At 44.2% G+C, this 26743-nt stretch overlaps 1 protein-coding gene across 1 annotated transcript in view; it reads right to left on the bottom strand.

Annotated features, from left to right (window-relative positions):
• The window catches only part of IFNGR2 (interferon gamma receptor 2), a 79796-nt gene extending 66304 nt beyond the window's left edge, over positions 1-13492 (bottom strand). The window contains exon 1 of the mRNA XM_033949226.1: positions 13438-13492. The gene's annotated coding sequence lies outside the window, so the exon portion shown is untranslated. The remainder of the gene's footprint in view (positions 1-13437) is intronic.
• Positions 13493-26743: the final 13251 nt, after the last annotated feature.

Genomic DNA, 26743 nt, shown 5'->3' with positions numbered 1-26743 from the left:
CTCAAAGGATAAAGCTGCACGCTGTCACTGTGCCAGCATTTGAACTCCAGCAGCGTCTGCCACATGCGGCCAGAGCAGGATGTGGTCATTTTCACTTGCGAAAGTCACCTGAACTCGGCCTACTTATGGTACAAATATACAGTCTCCCATTTTTAAAAGGGAGAGTCCCTTTCTATTGTGCAAAAATATGAGTGATTTTTTTTTTCTTTCTCCCTTGGAAAACTTTCCTCTAACTTATGTGCTTCATGAGGATGCACCGACACCTCCATCTTCTTAGAACCTTGATTTTCACTTCCAGTGCTCAAGGGCACCATGAATATTCACTGTATATATCCTGAAAACCTGTCTGGCTGGGGTGCCTCTAGGTCTAGCTTTGGGATCCACTGGCCAACATTGTGCATATGACCAACACCCTTTATTTTTTATACAGCATCTAGAATTGCTTTATTCTACAATCCAGTGTTCTTCAACCTTTTTACACCTATGGACTGGCAGAAATAAAATAATTATTTTGTGGACCAGCATTGGTCTGTGGACCGGCAGTTGAAGAACACTGGGCTAAGTCGTGGGCCAGACCCCGCCCATCTCTACCCAATCTCCACCCCAGACCCCGCCCCCCATAATAGTACTAATTGTAACACTAATTTTTCCATTCATTTTTCACAGATACACAATATAATCTTATTAACAACACATAATGGTTAAGCACAAAATTAAACTACACAAAGCACACTGACAGCCGATGTAAATTCTCAAAATTGACATAATTCAATCACTAAATTCAAAAATAAAATCATTCCCCCCTACCTTTGTTGTCTCCCTCCCTCCATGTTATGCCTTACCTTCTGGCCTGCTCCCGCCTGGCCATGCCGCCCCTGGTGTTATCTTCAGGCCGGTTCCCTCTTCCTCACTGATGCAGTGCACAAAGCTGCGGGCAGCGGCTCCTTGCGCATCCCATGCCTCATCTGGAAGCCTTCCCTCTGACGTTGCAACGTCAGAGAGAAGGCTTCCGGTTCAGGCGCAGGATGCGCGTAGGAGCCACTGCCCATGGCTTTGTGCACTGAATCAGTGAGGAAAAGGGAGCTGGCTCGAAGATAACACCACATCGATCACACCGTGGACCGGTGGTTGAAGAACACTGTGTTGGGGCTGATGCACGTGCTGGCCCTGTGAACCGGCAGGAAATTTCTGTGGACCGGCACTGGTCCACGGACCGGTGGTTTAAGAACACTGCTATAATCCACTTTGTTTTGTTGTGATATAGTAATATACCATTGAAAGAACCAGCTGAATTGTAGGAAAAATTGTAGACAATAACTTACTTGATTCTCTTAAACCAAATTTTACTGACGGGAACAAGCCTCAGAAAACGGAGTAATTTATCTCATACTGGAATTTCTTCCAAGAGAAGAAAGAGTTTTATTCTCTTTACTCCTGATGACATCACAGGCTTGAACCTGTCCTTCCTACCGTTATTTAGACTATCAATTCACTACATTATTTAATAAATTACTTTATTGATAATTCATAAATTAATATCTTATTAATCTAATCTAAATCTTAAACAATTCATCAAATTTTAATACTTCATTAAATTTTTTATTAAAATCTCATAACTAACTAAGTAGCCTCTTCCCCTACCTTGTCCAGGAGTACCCCTTCTCCCTTCCCTCTCCAGAAAATGTTCCCTCTATGTAGACTAGCAGCAGCTCTGTGTGCTTTTAACTTTGGCACACAGCTGCCCCTAAGCAGTATTTTAGCGCTGTTTCATGAGGCAGCCTCGGGGCCTTTGGTAGGCCGGCCCGCTTCGATGATGCGATGTGGGCCGGCCTACCAAAGGCCCCCAGGCTGCCTCATGAAACCGCGCTAAAATACTGCCTAGGGGCAGCTGTGTGCCGAAGTTAAAAGCACACAGACCTGCCGCTGCTTTTCTGGGGGTGCGGAGACATATGCGGCAGGAGTCGTTGGTGGCAGGCAGGAGTGCCGGCATAGCGACGGCAACAGGAAGTTGCACGTCAGCTGACGCCAGCACCTTTTGCTGTGGCGGGGTCCTGAATCCTTTGCGGACCGGCAAGATATTTTTGCGGACCGACACCGGTCCGCGGACCGGCGGTTGAAGAACTGTGCTCTAAAAGTCTGTTTAAAAGGACTACAATTCAGCTTAATACATTTAAAGCACCAATGCACTTAAAAAAGTTTAGGCAATTTTTGCTGCTGGTCCTGAGTATTAAGCTGAATTGTCGTCCTTTTTAACAGTCTTTTAATGAAGTATTAAAATTTGATGAATTGTTTAAGATTTAGATTAGATTAATAAGAAGATATTAATAAGGAATTAATTTATGAATTATCAATAAAGTAATTTATTAAATAATGTAATGAATTGATAGTCTAAATAACGGTAGGAAGGACGGGTTCAAGCCTGTGATGTCATCAGGAGTAAAGAGAATAAAACTCTTTCTTCTCTTGGAAGAAATTCCAGTATGAGATAAATTACTCCGTTTTCTGAGGCTTGTTCCTGTCAGTAAAATTTGGTTTAAGAGAATCAAATAAGTTATTGTCTACAATTTTTCTACAATTCAGCTGGTTCTTTCAATGGTTTTATATTTACCGTATTTTCTCGCATATAACGCGCGCGTTATACGTGGTTTTTACATACCGCACATACCCTTGCGCGTTATATGCGTGAGCGCGTTGTACAAAATTTTTTTACATAGTTTTCCCCCCCCCCCCCCGATGCCCGATTCATCACCCGGAAGGAGTGCTTGCACTCCCACCCCGAAGGACCGCTCGCACCCCCACCCCGAAGGACCGCTCGTACCCCCACCCGAAGGACTGCTCGCATCCCCACAGCCTCCCCCCCTCCCCCATGGAGAAGCTGTCTACCTTGTTTCCAGATGCCAGCGAGCCCAGCTGCTTCCTCTGCCGGCGGTCCCGCTCCTTCTCTGAGCCCTACTGCGCTGCTTCCTCTTCTGGCGGTCCTGCCCTTTCTCTGACAGAGAAAGGGCGGGACCGCCTGAAGAGGAAGCAGCGCAGCACAGGGCTCTGAGAAGGGGCAGGACCGCCGGCAGAGGAAGCAACTGGGCTGGCATCCGGAAACAAGGTAGACAGCTTCTCCATGGGGGAGGGGGGGAGGCTGTGGGGATGCGAGCGGTCCTTCGGGGTGGGGGTGCGGGTGCGTGCGAGTGGTCCTTCGGGGTGGGGGTGCGAGCGGTCCTGCGGGGGGGGGTGAATCGGACTTCGGGGGGGGGGCATCAGGCTTTCAGGGTAGGGACAGGACTTCAAGGGGGAAAGGAGAGTCGGGGCGGGCGAAAAGAGAGTCGGGGTCTCCAGAGGAGAGTCGGGGCGGGCGAAAGGAGAGTCGGGCAGCACGCGCGGTATACAGGTGTGCGCGGTATATAAAAATTTCTGTACATAAATTTGGGCTTTTCGCGCGCTATACCCGTGTGCGCGTTTTACACGGGTGCACGTTATCTACGTGAAAATACAGTAACTATTTAATTAACCATTTAGGGTTCCTTTTACTAAGCCGCGTTAGCGGCTTTATCGCACGGCGACTTTTTATCACGCGTTAACCCCCGCGCTAGCCGAAAAACCATCGCCTGCTCAAGAGGAGGCGGTAGTGGCTAGCGCGGCCGGTGGTTTAGCGCGCGCTATTATGCACGTTAAACCGCTAACGCGCCTTCGTAAATGGAGCCCCTAGTCTCTTAAATTTATTATAGTAATAGACCACACAACTGAACGAATAAATATCTGCCCTTATATTCTCTTTACCTCTGTTTAAAAGCTATAAAACCATTTGAGAACCACATATATATTGGCATGCGGCCTGGAGAAAGCTGACATTTGTTAAGTAGGGTGTGCATAGGGTTTTTAAAAATTTTAATTTGGGTCTTTTTGTTTCATTTTGTTTATTAACAAAAAAAAAGAAATACAGAAATAAATATATTACATAATTAGAACAAACTTTATTGCAGCCTCCTCCCCCTAAACCCTCTTCCCTATCCTCCAAGTCTCCCCAGATTTACTCCCAAACCTTGTACCCCATTTATGGGTCTTAAGTCTTCAAGGGGCAGAAGCTGACAAGTGGCTGGCATGATTTTTCTCCTATCACTCAGCACAAACAGCCCTGCTTAAGGTTTTTACATTTTGGGAGTGCATTGGAGGTTTTTTGCCAGTGAGGTTAGAAACATAGAAAGATGACGGCAGAAAAGGGCTACAGCCCATCAAGTCTGCCCACTCTACTCACCCACACCATTAAGTCTGAGTGCTGCTCGACCCACGTAGGGATCCCACCTGGATGTCCCATTTATACTTAAAGTCGAGCACGCTGGTGGCCTTGATCACCTGCACCGGAAGTTTGTTCCAGTGATCTACCACCCTTTCTGTGAAGAAATACTTCCTGGTGTCACCAGCCAGTGTTCCCTCTAAGCGGGCGGGTGTTGTGAGCAAACTTTTTTCACTGTGAGCTAAAAATATCGGGCGCCAGCAAGTTATGAGCCAAATAAATATGTTGTCAAAGTTGCTGATACATGAGGACGAGGTATTCAAAGGAATTTTAGGCCTACACGCTAAATTAAATAACGTTAAATAATATTTTTAAGAACACAGAAATTGTAGGGATGAAATGATATCTTAATAAATGTTTTACAACAAATGTAGTTATGTCTGTTACATCCATATGTGTAAACTGTAAATTAAAAACAGTCCAGAAGACAATACGTTTGATGCTTTCAATTTCTAGACCAGTGTTTTTCAACCTTTTTTGGGCAAAGGCACACTTGTTTCATGAAAAAAATCACGAGGCACACCACCATTAGAAAATGTTAAAAAATTTAACTCTCTGCCTATATTGACTATATATAAAGTAATTCTCTTGAATAGGAATCAAATAAACACAAAGAAAGTATTTTATAATTACTTTATTATGAAATAAAAATTATAAAAATTATAAAATACTTTATTCAGTGCGAAACCTGGGCCTGTTTGGCTGAACACAAAGCTGATATTCTGGCTGGAATGGAAGAAAGACACACACGTAGCTCTTCGTCAACAGCTCTCAGTCTCTCTCTGTATTTGGTTTTTATAGCATACAAAAATAGACAAATATACCCTCCATCCTTTTTATTAAACCACAATAGCAGTTTTTAGCGCAGGGAGCTGCGCTGAATGCCCAGCACTGCTCTTGACGCTCATAGGCTCCCTGCGCTAAAAACCACTATTGCGGTTTAGTAAAAGGGGACCATATTGTAAAATATAGACAGCAGATATAAATTCAGAACTGTGCATAGTAAGTGAAGGGAAGTTTTCATCTCTGGGAATTTACCCAGTTAACTATTAAGTTATTTGGGCAAATTCCTTTGAAAACTGTGGTAATACTGCCTCCACTTTGCTAAATTTAAAATAAAATCATTTTTCCTACCTTGTCTGGTGATTTCTGGTTGCACTTTCTTCTTCTGACTGTGCATCCAATCTTTCTTCCCTTCTATCAGCCTGTATGCTTTCTCTCCTCCACACCTCATTCCCTCCCCCAACTTTTTCTTCCTCTCTCCCTGACCTTTCTTTCTTTTTTTCTGTTTCTCTTCTTTCCTTCTGTTTCCCTGCCTGCCCCCTTTCTTTCTTTCTCCCAGCCTCCTGTCCAGCAGTAACTCTCTTCCCTTCCTCCCCTCCCAGCAGCATCTCTCCGTCTCCCTCTCCAGTAGCAGCTGTCCCTTTTTTTTCCTTGCCCAGCAGCTTCCCAGATTCCTTTCCCTCCTCCCCTCCCAGAAGCATCTCTCCGTCTCCCTTTCCAGTAGCAGCTGTCCCTTTTTTCCCCTGCCCAGCAGCTTCCCAGACTGATAGTGGTTTTCTCCCCTCCCAGCAGCTCTTCTTACTTCCCAGCGCAGCGATTCACGAAGGCAGCCTCGGGTCCTTTGTTGTGTCGCGCCGCCTCTGAGGAAAGAGGAAGTTGCATCATCAGAGGCAGCCGCGACTCAGCAAAAGCCCCGAGGCTGCCTTCGTGAATCGCTGCGCTGGGAAGTAAAGGAGAGCTGCAGAGAGGGGAGAAAGCCACTGTCGGAGGCTCCCCAAGATCTCTCCGGCCCAGCGCACGCTTCCGATGCTGATCTTGCAGAAGTTCAAATGAGTCAATCTTGCCGGTCCTGCGCTGTGACGAGAAACTTGTGCGCTGCGACCTAATATTTTGTGCGCCAGCGCACGCCAGCGCAGCTTAGCGGGAACACTGCATGCCACCACTAAATTTCCCTCCTCTGAGTTTGAGCGGGTGCCCCCTTGTGACTGAAGGTCCCTTAGGAAAGAATATGTCATTTTCCACCTCGACACGACCTGTGACGTACTTAAATGTCTCAATCATGTCACCCCTCTCCCTGCGCTCCTCTAGAGAGTAGAGCTGCAACTTGCCCAGTCTTTCCTCGTATGAGAGGCCCTTGAGTCCGGAGACCATCCTAGTGGCCATTCGCTGGACTGACTCAGCTCGAAGCACATCTTTACGGTAATGTGGCCTCCAGAATTGCACACAGTACTCCAGATGAGGTCTCACCATGGTTCTGTACAATGGCATTATGACTTCAGGTTTACGGCTGACGAAGCTTCTATTGATACATCCCATCATTTGCTTTGCCTTGGATGAGGCCTTCTCTTCTTGTTTGGCAGCCTTCATGTCTGCACTGATGATTACTCCCAAGTCCCGTTCTTCTGAAGTCCTAGCTAGTGTTTTTCCATTCAAGGTGTATGTTCTGCATGGATTTCTGCTGCCGAGATGCATCACCTTACACTTCTTAGCGTTGAAGCCCAGCTGCCATGTCGAGGACCAGTTTTCCAACTTGATCAGATCCTGCGTCATACCATCCGTGAGATTGCTTTCACCTACTATATTACACAGTTTGGCGGCGTCGGCAAACAGCGCTACTTTACCCTGAAGCCCTCGGGTCAAGTCCCTTATGAATATGTTAAAAAGGGATGGTCCCAGGACTGAGCCCTGCGGCACTCCGCTAGTCACCTCCGATGTCTTAGAGAGGGAGCCATTGACCACCACCCTCTGAAGTCTTCCACTCAGCCAATCATTGACCCATGCAGTTAGTTTCTCACCTAACCCCATCGATTTCATCTTGTTTAATAGTCTACGGTGTGGGACACTGTCAAACGCTTTACTGAAATCCAAGTGCACTATGTCCAGAGACTCTCCCGAGTCTAGCTTTCCTGTCACCCAGTCAAAGAAGCTGATAAGATTGGATTGGCATGACCTGCCCCTAGTGAATCCATGTTGACAGGGATCCCTCAGATTCCCCTCATCCAATATCGTGTCTAATTTCCCTTTAAGTAGAGTTTCCATGAGTTTACACACTATTGATGTGAGACTTACTGGTCTGTAATTCGCAGCCTCCGTTCTGCAACCCTTTTTGTGCAGAGGAACAACGTTGGCAGTTTTCCAGTCCAGGGGGACTCTCCCCGTACTTAGGGAGAGATTGAAGAGCATGGCTAACGGTTCCGCCAAAACATCGCATAGCTCTCTGAGCACTCTTGGGTGCAGATTGTCCGGTCCCATGGCTTTGTTCACCTTGAGTCTTGACAGTTCTCTGTAAACATCAGCTGGTGTGAACTCAAACTTCTATAAATGGGTCTTCCATGCTTTGCTTTGCTTCCAGACGTGGCCCTTGCCCTGGTGCCTCGCAGGTAAAGACTGAACAGAAGTAATCATTCAGTAGTTTGGCTTTATCAGAATCTGTTTCCACATAATTCCCGTCTGGCGTTCTAAGGCATACTATCCCGTTTGCGTTCTTTTTCCTGTCGCTAATGTACCTGAAGAAGGATTTGTCCCCTTTCTTAATGTTCTTCGCTAGAGTTTCTTCCATACGAAGTTTGGCCTCCCTGACTGCTGTTTTGACCGCTGCAGACTTTGTCCTGTATTCAATGTTTGCTTCTTTTTCCCCCATGCGTTTGTATGATAGAAATGTTCTTTTCTTCTCCTTGACGAGGTATGATACCTCATCTGTGAACCATTGGGGTTTCCTTTTTCTTTGTTGTTTGGTTATCACCTAATCACCTATTAACCACCCTTGTGGAGGTGGGAGGGTTCCGGTCAGAGGCTTTTTCCTCCATTTTTCATGGCACAGCACATTTAAAACCCAAGCAGCACTGTTTATGTTCCACTTGACTTTAGATTTTTCTTGTGAAAGTGTACTTTGGATATGATTTTGAATATCTATCATGAAAAATGGCATTTTCACTAAAGCCAACTACCCCAAACAAATAACCTTACTCATTTCTTATTCTTTTTGAAAATGACCAATTTTTTTTTTTTTTTTTGTAAGTTCTTGTTGTAACACATCTTGGATAATTCTTTTGTAATCCGCCTTGAACTGCAAAGAAATGGCGGAATAGAAATCCCTAATGTAATGTAATGTCGTGACATTTAGTTATATGGCAGATTCAAATGCCAGCACCGTTTGAACTAATAGTTCAGCAAGGCAGAAGAAAATGGGGATTGCTCCTGTCCCTTGAAGAATTTATGGCCCATGAATAAAAGAGTAAGACCAAAAGGCGATTTGGGAGAAGGGAACTGGGAGAAATTTGAGGACAGGGTATGGGAGATGCAAATTTTTTAAACGACAGTACATGAAAACAGGATTATTATCTTATTACAGATGGAAAAATGACAGTAAAACAAAGCAGCTACATCTCCACTCAAATGCAATTGCTGCAGAGGGCTGTACAGTTGAAGAATCGGCCTATATCTTCATATGAAAAGCATTAACAGCTGAAGCAGCTGGCTTAGAACAAGGGAAGCCTTTGGCCCTAGAGGCATCTTTTTACCTGAAATTTCCCTGTAAATGTTTGGTTAAGTTACAAGATATTGAGTATGCCTTTTGGGATCCTATACAACTACAACAATTTTTAGTTGCGAGAGAACAGAAATGAGTTAGAAACATAGAAACATAGAAATTGACGGCAGAAAAGGGCTATAGCCCATCGAGTCTGCCCATACCAATGACCCACTCCCTGATTCTTACTCTCCTAGAGATCCCACATGAATATCCCATTTTCTCTTGAAATCTAACACGCTGCTGGCCTCAATCACCCGCTGAGGCAGCTCGTTCCAATGATCGACCACCCTTTCGGTGAAGAAGTACTTCCTAGCATCACCCCGAAATTTCCCTCCCCTGATTTTCAGCGAGTGTCCTCTGGTTACTGAGGGCCCTGTAAGACTGAAGATATCATCATTCACCTCTATACGCCCAGTAATATACTTAAAGGTCTCAATCATGTCCCCTCTCTCTCTTCGCTCCTCCAGTGAGTACATCCGCAGTTTTTTTAACCTTTCTTCATACGTGAGATCCCTGAGCCCCAAGACCATCCTGGTAGCCATTCGCTGAACCGACTCAATTCTCAACACATCTTTTCGGTAGTGTGGTCTCCAGAATTGAACACAATACTCGAGATGAGGTCTCACCATGGATCTGTACAGCGGCATTATGACTTCAGGTTTTCTGCTGACAAAACCCCTACGGATACAGCCCATCATTTGTCTTGCCTTAGACGAAGCCTTCTCTACTTGATTGGCAGCCTTCATGTCGTCGCTAATGATCACTCCTAAATCACGTTCCACCGTGGTCCTGGACAAGGTTTCACCATTTAGTGTGTAAGTTCTGTGTGGATTTTTTTTGCCTAGGTGCATTACTTTACATTTTTTAGCATTGAAGCCTAGCTGCCAAGTTGATGACCACTGTTCAAGCTGTCTTAGGTCCTGCGTCATAAAGTCAGGCACACTGCTTTTGCCAACTATGTTGCATAGTTTGGCATCGTCGGCAAACAGTGATACTTTTCCTCTAAGTCCTAGGGTCAAATCTCCTATGAATAAATTGAATAGAATCGGCCCTAAGACGGAGCCCTGAGGTACTCCACTCATCACTGCTGACGTTTTGGAGGGGGTACCGTTTACCATCACCCTTTGAAGCCTACCATCTAGCCAATCCCTTACCCATGTAGTGAATGTATCCCCTAATCCCATCGATTTTAGTTTGTTCAACAGCCTGCGGTGTGGGACGCTATCAAAAGCTTTGCTGAAATCCAAATATATCACGTCAAGGGACTCTCCGGCATCCAGATGACTGGTCACCCAATCAAAGAAGTCAATCAGATTAGATTGGCAGGACCTTCCCCTGGTAAATCCGTGTTGATGTGGATCACGTAAATTTTCTTCGTCTAGAATTTTGTCAAGTTCCTGTTTGATCAGTGTTTCCATGAGTTTGCACACTATGGATGTAAGACTCACCGGTCTATAATTTCCTGTCTCTGTTCTGCAGCCCTTTTTGTGGAGTGGAATTACGTTAGCTGTTTTCCAGTCTAGGGGTACTTTTCCCGTGCGCATGGAAAGATTGAAAAGTACGGATAGTGGTTCAGCCAGAACTTCACTCAGCTCTCTGAGAACCCTGGGGTGTAGATTGTCTGACCCCATGGCTTTGTCTACTTTGAGTCTTGAAAGTTCGTGGTAGACGCTACTAGGTGTAAACTCGTAATCACGAAACAGGAAACGAAACGAGTTTGTTTCACCTAGCTGAGAATATGAGGAGAATTAATTTAAAATAATATCCCATCTAGTAAGGAATGATTCAAGGTTCTCTAGTGTGAACCGAGAATTATTGTCCTTTATTTTTCTTGAATTTATTTGATTAGAAATAGTAATATGTGCTCCCCATTAATGTGGGCTTAAAAGGAATTATGTATGTATGATTTGATTATGTATTGTTTTGTGTGATTTTCCTTTTTTCCTTTGGAATTATTGGATATTGTAATGTATTCAAAATTATAAATTAAAAAATTAAAAAAAAGAACAAGGGAAGCCAGAATTCAAACTCTACTTTTTCCACTGAATCTTCTTGTAAACTTGGGCAAGACATTCTTCTCTCCGTTGGCCAAGGTACCAACTTGATTGTAAGCAAGGAAATACATAACCCCTCTTTTACTAAGGTGCTCCAACCGATTAGGACACGCTAAACGCTAACGCGTTAGCATTTAGCGTGCGTTAAATCGATTAGCGCAGGGGTGTCAAAGTCCCTCCTCGAGGGCCGCAATCCAGTCGGGTTTTCAGGATTTCCCCAATGAATATGCATGAGATCTTCTAGCATACCATGAAAGCAGTGCCTGCAAATAGATCACATGCGTAGCCATTGGGGAAATCCTGAAAACCCGACTGGATTGCGGCCCTCGAGGAGGGACTTTGACACCCCTGCCATAGTACAAGAGGGCCATACCCCCTCTTCTATTACACGGCGCTAGCAGTTTTTAGCACAGAGAGCCGCGCTGAATGGCCCGCGCTGCTCCCGACGCTCAAAGGAACTCTATGAGCGTCGGGAGCAGTGGGGGCTATTCTGCGCGGCTCCCCGTGCTAGAAACTGCAAGCGCAGTTTAATAGAAGAGAGGAATAGTGTACCTGTATGGCCTTGAATCTGGGTATAGAAAACCAAAATCTCTTGATCAACAGCTCAGTCTAGGCCCCACTAATATTAGCAACTAAGGAGGTTGATATTCAAATCCATTCATTACCTGGATAAATGGCCTAGCAGCCTGCTAAACCATGAAAGTTCATCAACATGTCATATAATATATCAAATATTGTCCAAATATACTCCACTGTGAATGTTTGCTTGTAGGCCGTTCTGAGCTACTGGGAGGACAGGATAAAAATTGAAATAAATAAATAAAATAAAATAAAAACACTACCCTCACAGACCACCTTTGCACAATCCAGAAGTGCCTGCAGGAAAGGGGCACTGTATGTGAACGGAGCGGGAAACTATCTGGATAAAGTTAGGCAAAAATATTGCTGTTCTACTGTAAATGTATTCAGTTCGCCATCTGGATAGTTGACTCAGTTACCACCACAAAACACTGTTATCAAACTTACAACTGGGCATAGAAACTATGATCATGTAACACCTCTTCTCAAATTAGCCCACTGGCTGCCGCTCTCCCACCACATAATGTAAAACCTTTTACTGCTTGTGTACAAAATCCATAGCTCTGGCAAAACCTCTGTTTCTATCGTGACTTTTGACCCCCCTACTGCCCAACCAGATCACTTCAATCATCCAACACACAGCCATCTAATTGCCCTCACTTTTCAACAAATTGTATATGACACCACCTACTGGTACTTGGGGGAAAAGTCATGCAAAACAAAATTTTTAAAAAAATTAAATAACTAGATCAGCAAACCAGGCTAAAACACACATTACAGTGGGAATTACAGAAAATTATTTTAGAAATTAGTAGATCAAAACTTGTCCCTTGAATAGTTAAGGAGAGATGAATATAAACCTAAAGACTGATAACTGCCAATGGACAAAATTATTCATAACTAGTGTAGGTAAAAAAAACCCAAACCCAGTTGAAATCAGACAAATGCAGATTTTATACACTGAATTGGAAACAGTCACATACCTCATCACTGAGCGGGAAGTGCTTAAATTCAGCCTATAGACCCAACAGGGTAGCATGTTTCATCCACAGGAAACTTTGTGAACACTGTAATATTGCTGTGCCAGGAAAACCCTGGGTTAATAATCCTGACAAAGAAGCTGTGATCCCCTAGACATTTCTATTCCTATCGATTAAGCATAATGAAAATAAAAAAGATGTACTAAAGCAGGGGTCTCAAAGTCCCTCCTTGAAGGCCGCAATCCGGTCGGGTTTTCAGGATTTCCCCAATGAATATGCATGAGATCTATGCGCATGCACTGCTTTCAATGCATATTCATTGGGGAAATCCTGAAAACTCGACTGGATTGCGGCCCTCAAGGAGGGACTTTGAGACCCCTATACTAAAGGGAGTCGCCTTGTACATTCATGCTGTGGAAGCAGTGGTGTACCTGTCTTGGCGGCCACCTAGAATGGAGCACTCCCTTCTCCAGGCAGTGCATGGAGCAGTCGCGGAGCTGTGGAGTAGTCGCGGGGTCGTAGTCTGCCTGCTTATCGCCATCGGCTCTGCTGGTCCCCCTGCCCCGTCTCCAGTGGGGGCTGGTAGAGCTGACGGCTGCACGCATGCGGGCTCTGGCCCCACGACCGCTCCACGCACCTTCCCATCAACTATCTGCACCTGGGGTGGGCCACCCCCACCTTCCTGTCCTTGGTACACTAGAGTGGGGAGGTATTTAAATGTCTAGGTTGACTCATCTAGATAAGATTAGAGACCAAGAAAATGTGGCTTAAAAATAAAACAATTCTCCTGTCATGACAATTTCCAAACATATCTCGATATGTTTCCTGTATCTACATACTACACTCTATGAACTGCAGGGGTAGTTTTCCTTTGGCACAATGTCACATTGAAAAGAGCATTAGCAGTGAATCTGAGAGTTTGAGATCACCGCCAACATACCCCAGCGTAGGGTTGAGAATAATTCTTATCATGCTATGTGCAAATTAACCCCTTTGGCTACTTACCGTAGCTGGAGCAGTGGTTTCGCCCTCCTTCAGCAGTTCAGGAAAGTAAAATGATCCCTTTTTTTTTTTTAATGCACAGTAGTTTCATCATAAAATGAAATTTCCCTCCCCCTCCTATCCAACCCGACTTCTCAAGGAAGTGCAAACTTGTTAGCCACAACACATCATGAGAGAGATGTGAAATGTTCTCAGATATTTGAGGAACAAGATAATCTGCAAGACACTCTATGAGTCATACTGTCAGAAGGACATACTTTACAGAACATGCACAATGAAGTAGTGTACACCAGAACCAGAGGCGACTGTTTTCATCTGATTATTGTGTTTTTATCCTTCTCTGCCTTGTAAAACACAAGTATGCAGACCAACCCTTTCTGCTTCTGCAACACAATCCCTGTTCTATGTGACTCACCGAGCACTTTGGACTCCATTTAAAGCAGTGTATCTTAAACTGTGTGCCTCCTGAGATTTCAGGTGTGCCACAGTACACCGGGGAGGAGGAGAGGTGGCGGCACAAACTGACTGCTCACAGGACGTGCCTCTCATGGCGAGAGGCACGTCCTGTAGGCAATCAGTGGGCACCAGCACCTAGCCTTCTCTCTGGCTCTCTTCCCGTCTGGCACCCCCCACTGGCAACTCAGGGCATGCCTGGAGGGCCTTCACAGACACACATGATGATGTCACACATGTGCATGATGTCATCACGGCGATATCCACGTACTTCCAGGTGCCTCAAGCCATACCACTGCGGGACACTGATTTAAAGTGTCTAAGTTATCAAGAGGTGGGGGGGGGGGAAACAATAAGTGTTGGTCATGTCATTTGGAGGTGGGAACTTTTAAACACATGCTATCCGCCTGTACTAATGTGAGACAATTCTGGAACTACGTTTGGATATGAATTGAAAATATTTTCCATTTTGTGATGCCGCTTTCCTATAGAATTATAGTTTTGAGGTCTGCAGCTTTACCTGAAATTCTGGACAAACCTGCAGCTAAGCTGTTCAACACGTTAATGGGTCTCGCAATACAACATATCTTATCAGAGTGGAAAAATAATCCTGCGTTATCTGAGATTGCATGGTGGAATGTTGTATGTTGAGTAAGGAAATATGACAACGTGGCTGCTGGAAAGAAAAATAACTTAAAACAGTTTCGCAAGACATGGGGATTTTTAGACTTATATTGTCAATCTGTTGTTTAATTGGGGACCTGACTTTTTAATTATTTAAATGGGGGGATGAAATTATTTACAGTATTACTGAATGTCAACTCTGTTATCTAACATTGAATAAACAATTTGAACTAAAAAAAAAATAAAAATTGAGTATTTGGACGCTCAAACTGAAATAATTCATTTGCTTCTTAAAAGAAAACTCTAAACCAGGGATTCTTAACCAGTGCAGCCTGAAGAGGTCAAACAGGGTACAGAGAAGGCTCTTGAAATCTCAGGCAAGTTATTGAAACTTTCTAGACAGACGGCAGTTATTAGGATAGTTTTGGAGACCGTATCTGGCGAAGGCCATAAAAAGACTTGAAGTGGTCCAGAGGAGGGCGACGAAAATGGTAGGAGGTTTGCGCCAGAAAACATATGAGGAGAGACTGGAAGCCCTGAATATGTATACCCTAGACCAGTGTTCTTCAACCACCGGTCCGCGGACCGGTGCCGGTCCACAGGAATTTCCTGCCGATCTACAGGGCCAGCACGTGCGTCAGGCCCAAAACAGTGCTCTTCAACCGCCGATCCACGGTGCGATCGATGCGGCATTATCTTCGAACCAGCTCCCTTTTCCTAAATGATTCAGTGCACAAAGCCACGGGCAGTGGCTCCTACGGGCGTCCTGCGCCTGAACCGGAAGCCTTCTCTCTGACGTTGCAACGTCAGAGGGAAGGCTTCCAGATGAGGCACGGGACGTGCAAGGTGCAATTAGTACTATTATGGGGGCGGGGTCTGGGGTGGACATTGGGTAGAGATGGGCGGGGTCTGGCCCACAACTTAGCCCAGTGTTCTTCAACCGCCGGTCCACGGATCGATGCTGGTCCACAGAATAATTTTTTTATTTCTGCCGGTCCATAGATATAAAAAGGTTGAAAAACACTGCCCTAAACCAGTGGTTCCCAACCCTGTCCTGGAGGACCAACAGGCCAATCGGGTTTTCAGGATAGCCCTAATGAATATGCATGGAGCAGATTTGCATGCCTGTCACCTCCATTATATGTAAATCTTTCTCATGCATATTCATTAGAGCTAGCCTGAAAACCCGATTGGCCTAGTGATCCTCCAGGACAGGGTTGAGAACCACTGCCCTAGACTAAAGGAAAGGAGGGATGGGGAGATATGATTCAGACGTTCAAATACTTGAAAGGTATTAACAGAGAACAAAATCTATTCCCGAGAAAGGAAAATGGTGAAACCAGAGGGCATAGTTTGTGGTTGAGGGGTGGTAGATTCAAGAGTAATGTTAGAAAATTCTTCTTTACGGAGAGGGTGGCTGAGGCCTGGAATGCGCTCCCGAGGGAGGTGGTGGAGAAGAAAACGGTGACAGAGTTCAAATGAGCGTGGGATGAACACAGAGGATCTCGAATCAGAAAATAATGGCTATATATTGAAGGAACTAGAGTTGGCACTGGGCAGTCTAGTACGGTATGTGTCCCGTATGTCGACGTTCAGTTGTGGAAGGGCTGGGGAGGGCTTGGATGGCTGAAATGGATAAGATGGGCTGGGTTGAGCTTTGATGGAAACTCTAGTACAGGGGTCTCAAAGTCCCTCCTCGAGGGCCGCAATCCAGTCGGGTTTTCAGGATTTCCCCAATGAATATGCATTGAAAGCAGTGCATGCACATAGATCTCATGCATATTCATTGGGGAAATCCTGAAAACCCGACTGGATTGCGGCCCTCGAGGAGGGACTTTGAGATCCCTGCTCTAGTAGATAGAACCTAAGCACACTACCAGGCAGAGCTCTGGGTCTTTGCCCAGAAATATCTAAGAAAAAGGACAATTTTAATTAAATGATTGATTTTTATGGAGCATGTAGGGTTGGGCAGACTGGATGGACCATTCAGTCCATCATTTTACCTGCCATCATTTACTATGTTACTACTATAATTACTGAACAACATGTTCACAGTTAGCGCTGTTAAAAGCTAATATATATAAACTGTGAACCAAAAAAACACACCAAAATATTTTTTGTCATATCTTCCACAGAACTAGGCAGATTCTTATGAAATTTAGGCCTCCTTTTATGAAACTGAGATAGCAGTTTCTAGCGCGGGGAGCCATGCAGAATGGCCTGCGCTGCTCTCGACGTTCACTGAGTTCCTATGAGCGTCGGGAGCCACGCGGGCCATTCAGCGCAGTTCCCTGCGCTAGAAACTGCTATCGCAGTTTCGTAAAAGAGGGGGTTAGTGCGTTGTGTCCTGAATGAACTTGATGTAAAATGTTGTAAATATTTCCCACCGCACCACAACACTACCTTGTGGAAATGAATTCTTGCTATGGGATATGCGCAGATGATAAGTTTGTAAACAGTCTCTGTATCAAAATGGGTTTCATGGCAGAAGACTGAATTCTGATAAAGAACTTGGTACTTTCTAAATGGTGTCGGCAGTCAATGATTGTTGAAAGAGTTCCCACAGAAGGGTTGGAACAAAGGCATGCCCTCAGCCTTGGCTGCCACAGATCTATGGACTTGTCAATGACGCTCTGCTTCAGCTCAGCCCAATCAGAGATGAGGCGCTGTTTAAGGTCTTTGACATCAGATATCGCTGTCTGGTAGATGCGTTCCTGTATCAGCCTCCAGTTCTGGTAGTCAACTGAGTTTAGGTCTGGTGAATTCACAGGCCAGAGCTGAAGCAGAGCGTCATTGACAAGTCCATAGATCTGTGGCAGCCAAGGCTGAGGGCATGCCTTTGTGCAAAGGGAACACACTTTGAACATCTGCTTAATTGAAAGTATTACTTTTTGACTGTAAATTTTTCTGCAAGATATGCCATAAAACGTTTTGATATGTTTTTATTCAGTTTCAAGTTTTATTAAATTTTGTTATATCGCCTAATCAGGCTTCATAATTAATTTTCACAAGGTAGTGTTGTGGTGCGGTGGGAAATATTTCCATTTTACATCCACTTCATTCAAGACATGACTGACACACTACATTTCTTAATCAGCCAAGTTTTGTGGAAGAAATGCCAAAAAATATTTTGGTATGGTTTTTTTTGGTTCACAGTTTATATATATATATATATATATATATATATATATATATATATATATATATATATATATACACTGATACTGTATATTAGAGAATGACATGGGGAAAAATATTGTCCCTGCCCAGTCAGTTCCTGTCCCCGCCCCCACAAGCTATGTCAACAGTAAAAGATTACCTACCTACAACTTTCTCTCTCTTTCCCTCATCCTGGTTCTCCCCCATTCACCTTCCTTTACCTACCTACAACTTTCTCTCTCTTTCCCTCATCCTGGTTCTCCCCCATTCACCTTCCTTTACCTACCTACAACTTTCTCTCTCTTTCCCTCATCCTGGTTCTCCCCCATTCACCTTCCTTTACCTACCTACAACTTTCTCTCTCTTTCCTTCATCCTGGTTCTCCCCCATTCACCTTCCTTTACCTACCTACAACTTTCTCTCTCTTTCCTTCATCCTGGTTCTCCCCCATTCACCTTCCTTTACCTACCTACAACTTTCTCTCTCTTTCCCTCATCCTGGTTCTCCCCCATTCACCTTCCTTTACCTACCTACAACTTTCTCTCTCTTTCCCTCATCCTGGCTCTCCCCCATTCACCTTCCTTTACCTACCTACAACTTTCTCTCTCTTTCCCTCATCCTGGCTCTCCCCCATTCACCTTCCTTTACCTACCTACAACTTTCTCTCTCTTTCCCTCATCCTGGTTCTCCCCCATTCACCTTCCTTTACCTACCTACAACTTTCTCTCTCTTTCCTTCATCCTGGTTCTCCCCCATTCACCTTCCTTTACCTACCTACAACTTTCTCTCTCTTTCCCTCATCCTGGTTCTCCCCCATTCACCTTCCTTTACCTACCTACAACTTTCTCTCTCTTTCCCTCATCCTGGTTCTCCCCCATTCACCTTCCTTTACCTACCTACAACTTTCTCTCTCTTTCCCTCATCCTGGTTCTCCCCCATTCACCTTCCTTTACCTACCTACAACTTTCTCTCTCTTTCCCTCATCCTGGTTCTCCCCCATTCACCTTCCTTTACCTACCTACAACTTTCTCTCTCTTTCCCTCATCCTGGTTCTCCCCCATTCACCTTCCTTTACCTACCTACAACTTTCTCTCTCTTTCCCTCATCCTGGTTCTCCCCCATTCACCTTCCTTTACCTACCTACAACTTTCTCTCTCTTTCCCTCATCCTGGTTCTCCCCCATTCACCTTCCTTTACCTACCTACAACTTTCTCTCTCTTTCCCTCATCCTGGTTCTCCCCCATTCACCTTCCTTTACCTACCTACAACTTTCTCTCTCTTTCCCTCATCCTGGCTCTCCCCCATTCACCTTCCACTTTCTCACACATATAATGTTTGACTCCACACTGTCATTTATAAAGCACAGGTAGTCAGCCTTTTTCAAATTACGGTTACTTTGGAAATTAAGAACATAAGAACATAAGAAGTTGCCTCCGCTGAGGCAGACCATAGGTCCATCCTGCTCAGCGGTCCGCTCCCGCGGCGGCCCATCAGGCCCATTGCCTGAGCAATGGTCTATACCTATCTATACCCCCAATCCCTTTTTCTTCTAGGAATCTATCCAAACCTTCTTTGAAACCATTTAATGTTTTCTTGTCTACCACAGCCTCTGGAAGCGCGTTCCATGTGTCCACCACCCTCTGAGTGAAAAAGAACTTCCTAGCGTTTGTTCTAAACTTGTCCCCTTTCAATTTCTCCCAATGCCCCCTTGTGCTTGTGGTGCCCCTTAATTTGAAAAATCTGTCCCTGTCTACTTTTTCTATGCCCTTCAGGATCTTGAAGGTTTCTATCATGTCTCCTCTAAGTCTTCGCTTTTCCAGGGAGAAAAGTCCCAACTGCTTCAATCTGTCGGTATATGGGAGATTTTCCATTCCCTTTATCAGTTTGGTTGCTCTTCTTTGTACTCCCTCAAGTACCGCCATGTCTTTCTTGAGGTACGGCGACCAGTACTGGACACAGTACTCCAGATGCGGCCGTACCATTGCACGATACAGCAGCATGATGACTTCCTTCGTCCTGGTCGTAATGCCCTTCTTAATGATACCCAGCATTCTGTTTGCTTTCCTAGAGGCTGTGGCGCATTGCGCCGATGCCTTCAGTGTTGCGTCTACCATCACTCCCAGGTCTCTCTCCAGGTTACTAACCCTTAGTGGTGTTCCCCCCATTTTGTATGTGAACATCGGGTTCTTTTTCCCCACGTGCATGACCTTGCATTTCCCCACGTTGAAGAGATTTCTTACCGGTAGGGGAATTTCAAACAGTAATACGTGCAATATTGACACTGATTATTGACTATTACAATGTTGTTTGGGCATTGCAATTAGTTCAAAACGCTGTGGCACGATTGATCGTTGGTGCCACTACGTTTGAACACATAACGCCGATCTTGTTTCAGTTGCATTGGCTGCCTGTTCAGGCTCGAATTGAATTTAAAGTGCTTTGTCTGATTTGATCCAGTCGTCTTTTCAATATGTATCAACCAATTAGGAAGTTGCGTTGAGGCAGGTGAGATCATGGAGCTGTCGCCACTCCAGCATAGCAGTTCAAGGTGCATTGCTGTGGAATACTTTACCCCTTGATGTGAAGAAAGCATACACTTTATTAAGCTTTAGGAAATTGCTATAAACTGAATTGTTTGGATGATATTTTTCAGAATGATTTCTGATTTATTTGAAAATTTGGTAAGTAAGCAGATTTGATTTGTTTGTATTTTTTGTATTGCATGTTAAAGTTTTATTGTTTGCATTTTTTACTGTGAATGTAATTGTGTAACTCGCGCAGAACTACAGGATGGAGCAATAAATTTTTAAATAAATCAATCAATCTCCAATCTTTCACTAACTCTATCCTCTCCTTCTTTCCCATGCAACATCCTCTCTCTCTCCCCACCTTTCCATCCAGCATTTTCTCCTCTCTCCCCATTCTTCCATCCCACACTTCCCCTTTCCCCATCCTTTCATCCAGCATCTTATCTCTCCCCATTTCCATCTAGCATGTTCCCTCTTTATCTCCATCCTTCCATTTAGCATCTCTCCTTTTGCACACCCTAACATTCTGTCCACCATTTCCTCTCTTTCTCACCTCCCCTTCCATTCAGGATCTCCCCTCTTTCCCCATCCTTCTACCCAGCATCCTCTCCCTCTCTTAATCACTATTCTATGAAGCGGTCCCCTCTTTTTCTCCTGCTTCCATCTGGCCTCTCTCTAGCCTTCTTCCATCCAGTGTCCACTCTCTTTCTCCTATGCCTTATTATCCCTTCCCCTTCCATTCAGCTTCTCTCTCTCTTCTTGCTATCTTACCCCTTCTACCTGGTGTCTTTTCCTTCTTACTTGCAGCCATCGCTGCTGCTTTTTTTGACCAGCAGCAGCGACAGTGGCAAAAAAACAAAACAAAACCCAAACAAACCAAGAGAGGTAAGCACAGGGCTGCAGTCTTCAGGTGCGTGCTGTTGGCTCAGCCAATCCTCTTTCCTCTCCTTGTTCTGGGGCTGAGGATCAGCACAGTGCCACAGCCAACAACAGTGTGTGCCTGAAGACTGTGGCTCCATGCCTGCTTCTTCTTGTTTTGCCACTGTTGCTGCTGCTGGTTGAAAGCGGCAGAAGCAGGAGGGAGGCATTCAAGGTTATATCTATGTGTGTGAGTTTAATTGATTAGTTAAAGGGTGCAGGAACCAAAAAAGGTTAAGAACCCCTGCTGTAGACAGAGGAAGTCTTTGTCAAAATGCAAGCTGAAGATACTTTCAGTTCCTGCGCTGCCTGTGGCTTCTGTTCATGGGAACAGAAGAACTGCAAAGCAAGCCAGTTCATGGAGAGAGACTTTTAGCCAGTTGTGGTTTTCAAAATCAAATCGAAATAAAAACAAAGCAAAGAAAAAAATAATGAGATGATACCTCTTTGAGTGTACTAACTTAATACATTTTTTGATTAGCTTTCGAAGGCAAAACGTTCTTCTTCAGATCAGAAATAACCAAACGATGGCATATATCAGAATTTACTGTATATGTGAAACATCAAAGCATTCCAATGACAGTCTCATGGGGAAAGGTAGGAGTGTGTGTTTGTTGATGAGGGAAGAGAACAGGGAGGGATAGATGGGCGATAAAAGGGTGACAAAGCAGTATAATTGTCCGTGTTGAATTGGACAATTTAAATAATTTTTTCTGCTCTATTTTGTCGATTCCTTTCAGTATTTTGAAGGTCTCGATCATATCCCCTTGCAGTCTCCTTTTCTCAAGGGAGAACAATCCCAGTCTCTTAAGTCGATCCTCGTATTCCAGTTTCTCCATACCCTTTACTAGCTTCGTTGCTCGTCTCTGCACCCTCTCCAGCAGTTTTATATCCTTCTTTAGATTAGAAGACCAATGTTGGACGCAGTTTTCCAAGTGGGGTCTGACCATTGCTCTTTAAAGCGGCATTATGACCCTCTCCGATCTACTCGTGATTTCCTTCTTTATCATGCCCAACATTCTATTTGCTTTCTTTGCTGCTGCCGCACATTGTGCTGACGGTTTCAGGGTCCTATCTATCAGTACACCCAGGTCCTTTTCTTGTTAGCTCTTACCCAGAGTTGCACCTGACATTCTATACTCGTGTTCAGTGTTCCCTCTAAGGTGAGCGCATGAGTGATCGCTCACTATTTTCAGTGGCGTCGCTCATACGCTTTTTCCTGTCGCTCACTCGAGGGCGGGCGGAGGTGAGAGGAAGTGGCGGCGGCCTGTATTTTAAAGTTGAAAAATGCAGCGGCGGCTCCTCTCAAGATCCCCGATTGCATCGGACTTCTGATGCAGGTGGGGATTTGTGAGAGGAGCCACTGCCATGTCTTCAATTGGGGGGGGGGGGGGCGGTCTGCCCCGGTTGTGCACCCGCCCTAAGGCTGCAGTCGGAGAGGAAGTTCGGGCCAGCCAATCGCTGCCTGGCTGGGCGGAACTTCCTCTCTGACGGCAGAATTGACGTCGGGGGATTGCTGGTCGGCCCGGTGGGAAGCAGAGAGAGCTTGGGGCAGCCGCGGTGGTGGCTTTGGGGCCTGTTTCTCCCAATGGTGGCAGCAGTAGCTTTGTGGAGGGTAGGGAGAAAGAAAGGTGGCAGGCAGGGAGACAGAAGGGAAACAGAAAAAAAGAAAGGGGGCATGAAGAGAGAAAAAAGAAAGGGCAGGGAGAGAGGAAGAAAAAGTTGTAGGAGGGAATGAGGTCTGGAGGAGAGGAAACATACAGGCTGACCACACCAGTCTCCTATTGAAAGTGTTGTTTTTACATATGCTAGGTACGCCACTATATGTAAAGATACCAGAAAGCTGGCGAAGCAAAAACTTTAAGTAAATTGTTATTCTTCTAAGTTTTGAGTATTTGACCCTCCCACAATCTCATGGGCACTCGTTTCAAGTTTATTGAGATTTTGATTTAAATGCAATATCAAATATTTTCAATGCGTATAACAAAAATAAATTTGGGGAAATAAATAAAACCATTTGAACAATAAACATACAAACATATCCATAGATGATTAAAAACACATAAGGAGTACAAGGATAAACTACATTTGTTTAAAAATGCGTCCTTCGTGCCTGCTCATAAATTTGTGGAGTATGTAACTTGTCGCTCATGCATATTTTTTTTTGCACACACCTTATCAATCCTTAGAGGGAACATTGCTCGTGTTCCTTATTTTTTCTGCCTAAATTCATTACTTTGCATTTCTCCACATTAAACTTCATCTGCCATTTCTCTGCCCATTTCTTTAACTGACACAAGTCGCTCTGGAGTTCCTCGCTATCCTTCTGCGATCTGATCTCCCGGTATAGCTTTGTGTCGTCTGCAAACTTGATGATCTCACTGGATGTTCCTTCTTCCCAGTCATTGATATAAGTATTAAATATGATCGGCCCAAGTACTGAGCCCTGGGGTACACCGCTAGTCACTTTCTCCCAGTTGGAGAACTTCCCATTTATGCCCACTCTCTGTTTTCTGTTCTCCAGCCATTTGCCTATCCATCTTTGTATATCCACCTCTATTCCATGGCTTTGTAGTTTCCTGAGAAATCTTTCGTGTGGAACTTCGTCGAACGCTTTCTGGAAGTCTAAGTATATTATGTTCACGGTCTCAAAAAATTGAAGTAAATTCGTTAAACATGATTTCCCTTTCCTGAAGCCATGTTGACTGGCTTTCATCAGGTCATGTGTATCCAAGTGCCGGACTATGCTATCTTTAATCAGTGCTTCAACCATCTTTCCAGGGACAGAGGTAAGGCTCACAGGTCTGTAGTTGCTCAGTTCTCCTCTCAATCCTTTTTTGAAAATTGGCATGACGTTCGCTATCTTCCAGTCGTCCGGTATCTGTCCAGTTCTAATTGTCAGGTTGGCAAGTTTTTGTCCATGACCAGTTAAGAGTTTCTGAATGAGAATCAAGTACTGGATAAATTTCAATTTGGATTTCGTGATAACCATGATACAGAAGCATTGTTCATTTCGCTTTTGAACAAAGTATTTACAGGATTCGACAAAGGAGAGAGAGCTTTGTTTTAGTATCTTCTGCATTCAATACAATCAGCCATAAAGAACTGTTGAATAGATTAGAAATGATCAGAATTGTTGGACTAGTTTATAACTGGTTTGTCTTTTCTCAGTGCCAGACAGTTTTTGGTGATGGATGGGCAAGATAAGTCTTACTTTATCCACAGGAAACACAGAGTTTGGCCCTGTCCAACATTTTTCTTAAGACCCATTTGTATACTGCTAAATAGTTTAGGAGTAGAATATCGGGTTTATGCAGATAATATTCAATTCATATTTAGAATCGAGCACTCTGTCACTGAGACAATTGATTATTTGACTATTGTCATTAAATATGATTAAAAAGTAGCTTGAAGGGAATTGTCTCAAGCTCAACATGGAGAAGATAAAAGCAATGCTTTTAAGCAGACAGGAAAATTTGAATTTTCCTAAGACTTTTAGATATGTAGAAATAAAATGAAACAAAAAGAATCTAAGTGATACCTTTTTTTATTGAACTAACTAGAGCATGTTTAGATTAGTTCTAGAAGGTAATCCTTCTTCAGTTCAATTATGTCAAAATTCAGTTCGTAAAACAAGTTAAAACATTGGGAGTGATTTTAAATATGGCTCTTAGCATGAAAGAATTGATTTCTTGCTTTTAAAGAAGGTATTTTTTAAACTTAAGGCAAACTTTAAAACCATTATTAATAGCTAAAAGGTGTAGTCTGGTGGTTCACAGTTTAGTGTGTGACCTCATTAACATCTGCTTGAGTACATTTAAATACAATTTGCAGCCATCTTTGGCACACACATTGTTTTCCCGTGCTGAACATTCTGCGCACATTAATGTCCGGCAGTAATCACCTCCTACGCCGGAGTTAGGTTTTGAACATCAGCCCTCCAGATCTTTGGTAAATCCTTTCTGGTAGGTGTCAAAATATTGCATCATTTTAACTTCAAAGACTTTATGTTCCTGGATGATTCTGAAGTTTCCTTTTAGTGTTCTCACCATAAAGTCATTCATACAGTATTCTGGACAAAGTGATCTCCTACAGAAGTGTCATCCTAGTTAGCATTGTAGTATTTCATGTGCTGCCAATAGAAATTGAGCCTAGTCTTAAGCATTTGGCCTGTCTCTCCAACATAGTATCCTTATTCAACTTTATGGGCTCCTTTTAAGAAGCCGCAGTAGCGGTTTAACGCATGTAATAGCGCGCACTAAACCGCCAGACGTGCTAGCTGCTACCGCCTCCTCTTGAGCAGGCGGTAGTTTATCGGCTAGTGCGGCTTCGAAAAAGGAGCCCTATATTTTTGCATAGAATAATGGGGTCCTTTTACTAAGGCGAGCTAGCTGATTTAGCGCGTGCTAAATGCTAACACGTCCATAGACTATAATGGTCGCGTTAGCATTTAGCGCGCATTAAATCGGCTAGCGCGTCTTAGTAAAATAGGGGCAATGTGCACTACATTTGAAGACAAACATGAGTAGGTTCCCTTTGATGAATGTTTTTCCCATGTGAGTGACTGGGTTCATAGACAAAACCGCGGAAGACAAAGGCGCACGCCAACAACTGAGCGCAAGATGGAGGCGCGCGCCGAAGAAAATGACAGTTTTTAGGGGCTCTGACGGGGGGTTTTGTTGGGGAGCCCCCCACTTTACTTAATACAGATCGCGGCGGCGTTGTGGGTGGTTTGGGGGGGTTGTAACCCCCCTCATTATACTGTAAACTTAACTTTTTCCCTGTTTTTAGGGAAAAAATGAAGTTTTCAGTAAAATGTGGGGGGTTAAACCCCCCACAATGCGGCGCAATCTGTATAAAGTAAAGCGGGGGGGTTCCCCCCCACACCCCTGTCGGAGCCCCTAAAAAGTTATTTTCTTTGACGCGCGCCTCCGCGCTGCACTCAGTTGTCGGCGCGCACCTTTGTCTTCCATGGTTTTGACCTGACACCGAGTGACTGTGAGATCTTATGAAATAATGGCACAGTTTGCATCTTGGTATGTTGCAGGGATGTGTGCTAATCTCATTTTTTTCCCCTGATCTTTTGTTGGGAGTCTGTTTTTTCACTAATTTTTGTTTCAGATTAGGTGGTGTCGAAGGCCAGCGCAGGTGGAGCCTGGAATATTTCTTTCAGTACTTCATCCTCCTGGAGTAGTGACTGTAGATCTTTCATAGAAACATGACGGCAGCTAAAGGCCAGTTATGATTCTTCTTTTTCTCCAGTTCTGGATTGTATGTCACTACAAGGGGCATTCTCTCTGTAATTTTCTTTGTCTTTGTACCGCAATAGATTTTCTCTGGGTGTTTTGAAGGATGAGGAAATTTACTTGGAGATTATTTTAGGGTTGTATCCTTTTGCTTTGAAGGATTCAGTCAGAATTTTAAAGTGTTTCTCTCTTGGATCAGAGCAGATACGATAGGATTGTGTAGGTAAGTATAATTGATTTTGGGGGTGTTTTGGTATGTGAAGGTTGGAAGGTAGAATTGTGGAGGTAGCTACATCTTGTCAGTTGGTTTCTTGTAAATATACGTTTGCCATTGTTGATAGTGACTGTAGTATCTAGAAAGTTGACAGAGGGCAGTGATCA

This window comes from Geotrypetes seraphini, chromosome 6 (assembly GCF_902459505.1).
Source record: "Geotrypetes seraphini chromosome 6, aGeoSer1.1, whole genome shotgun sequence".
NCBI classification, from domain to species: Eukaryota; Metazoa; Chordata; class Amphibia; order Gymnophiona; family Dermophiidae; genus Geotrypetes; species Geotrypetes seraphini.
This window is presented reverse-complemented; position numbering and strand designations above follow the sequence as displayed.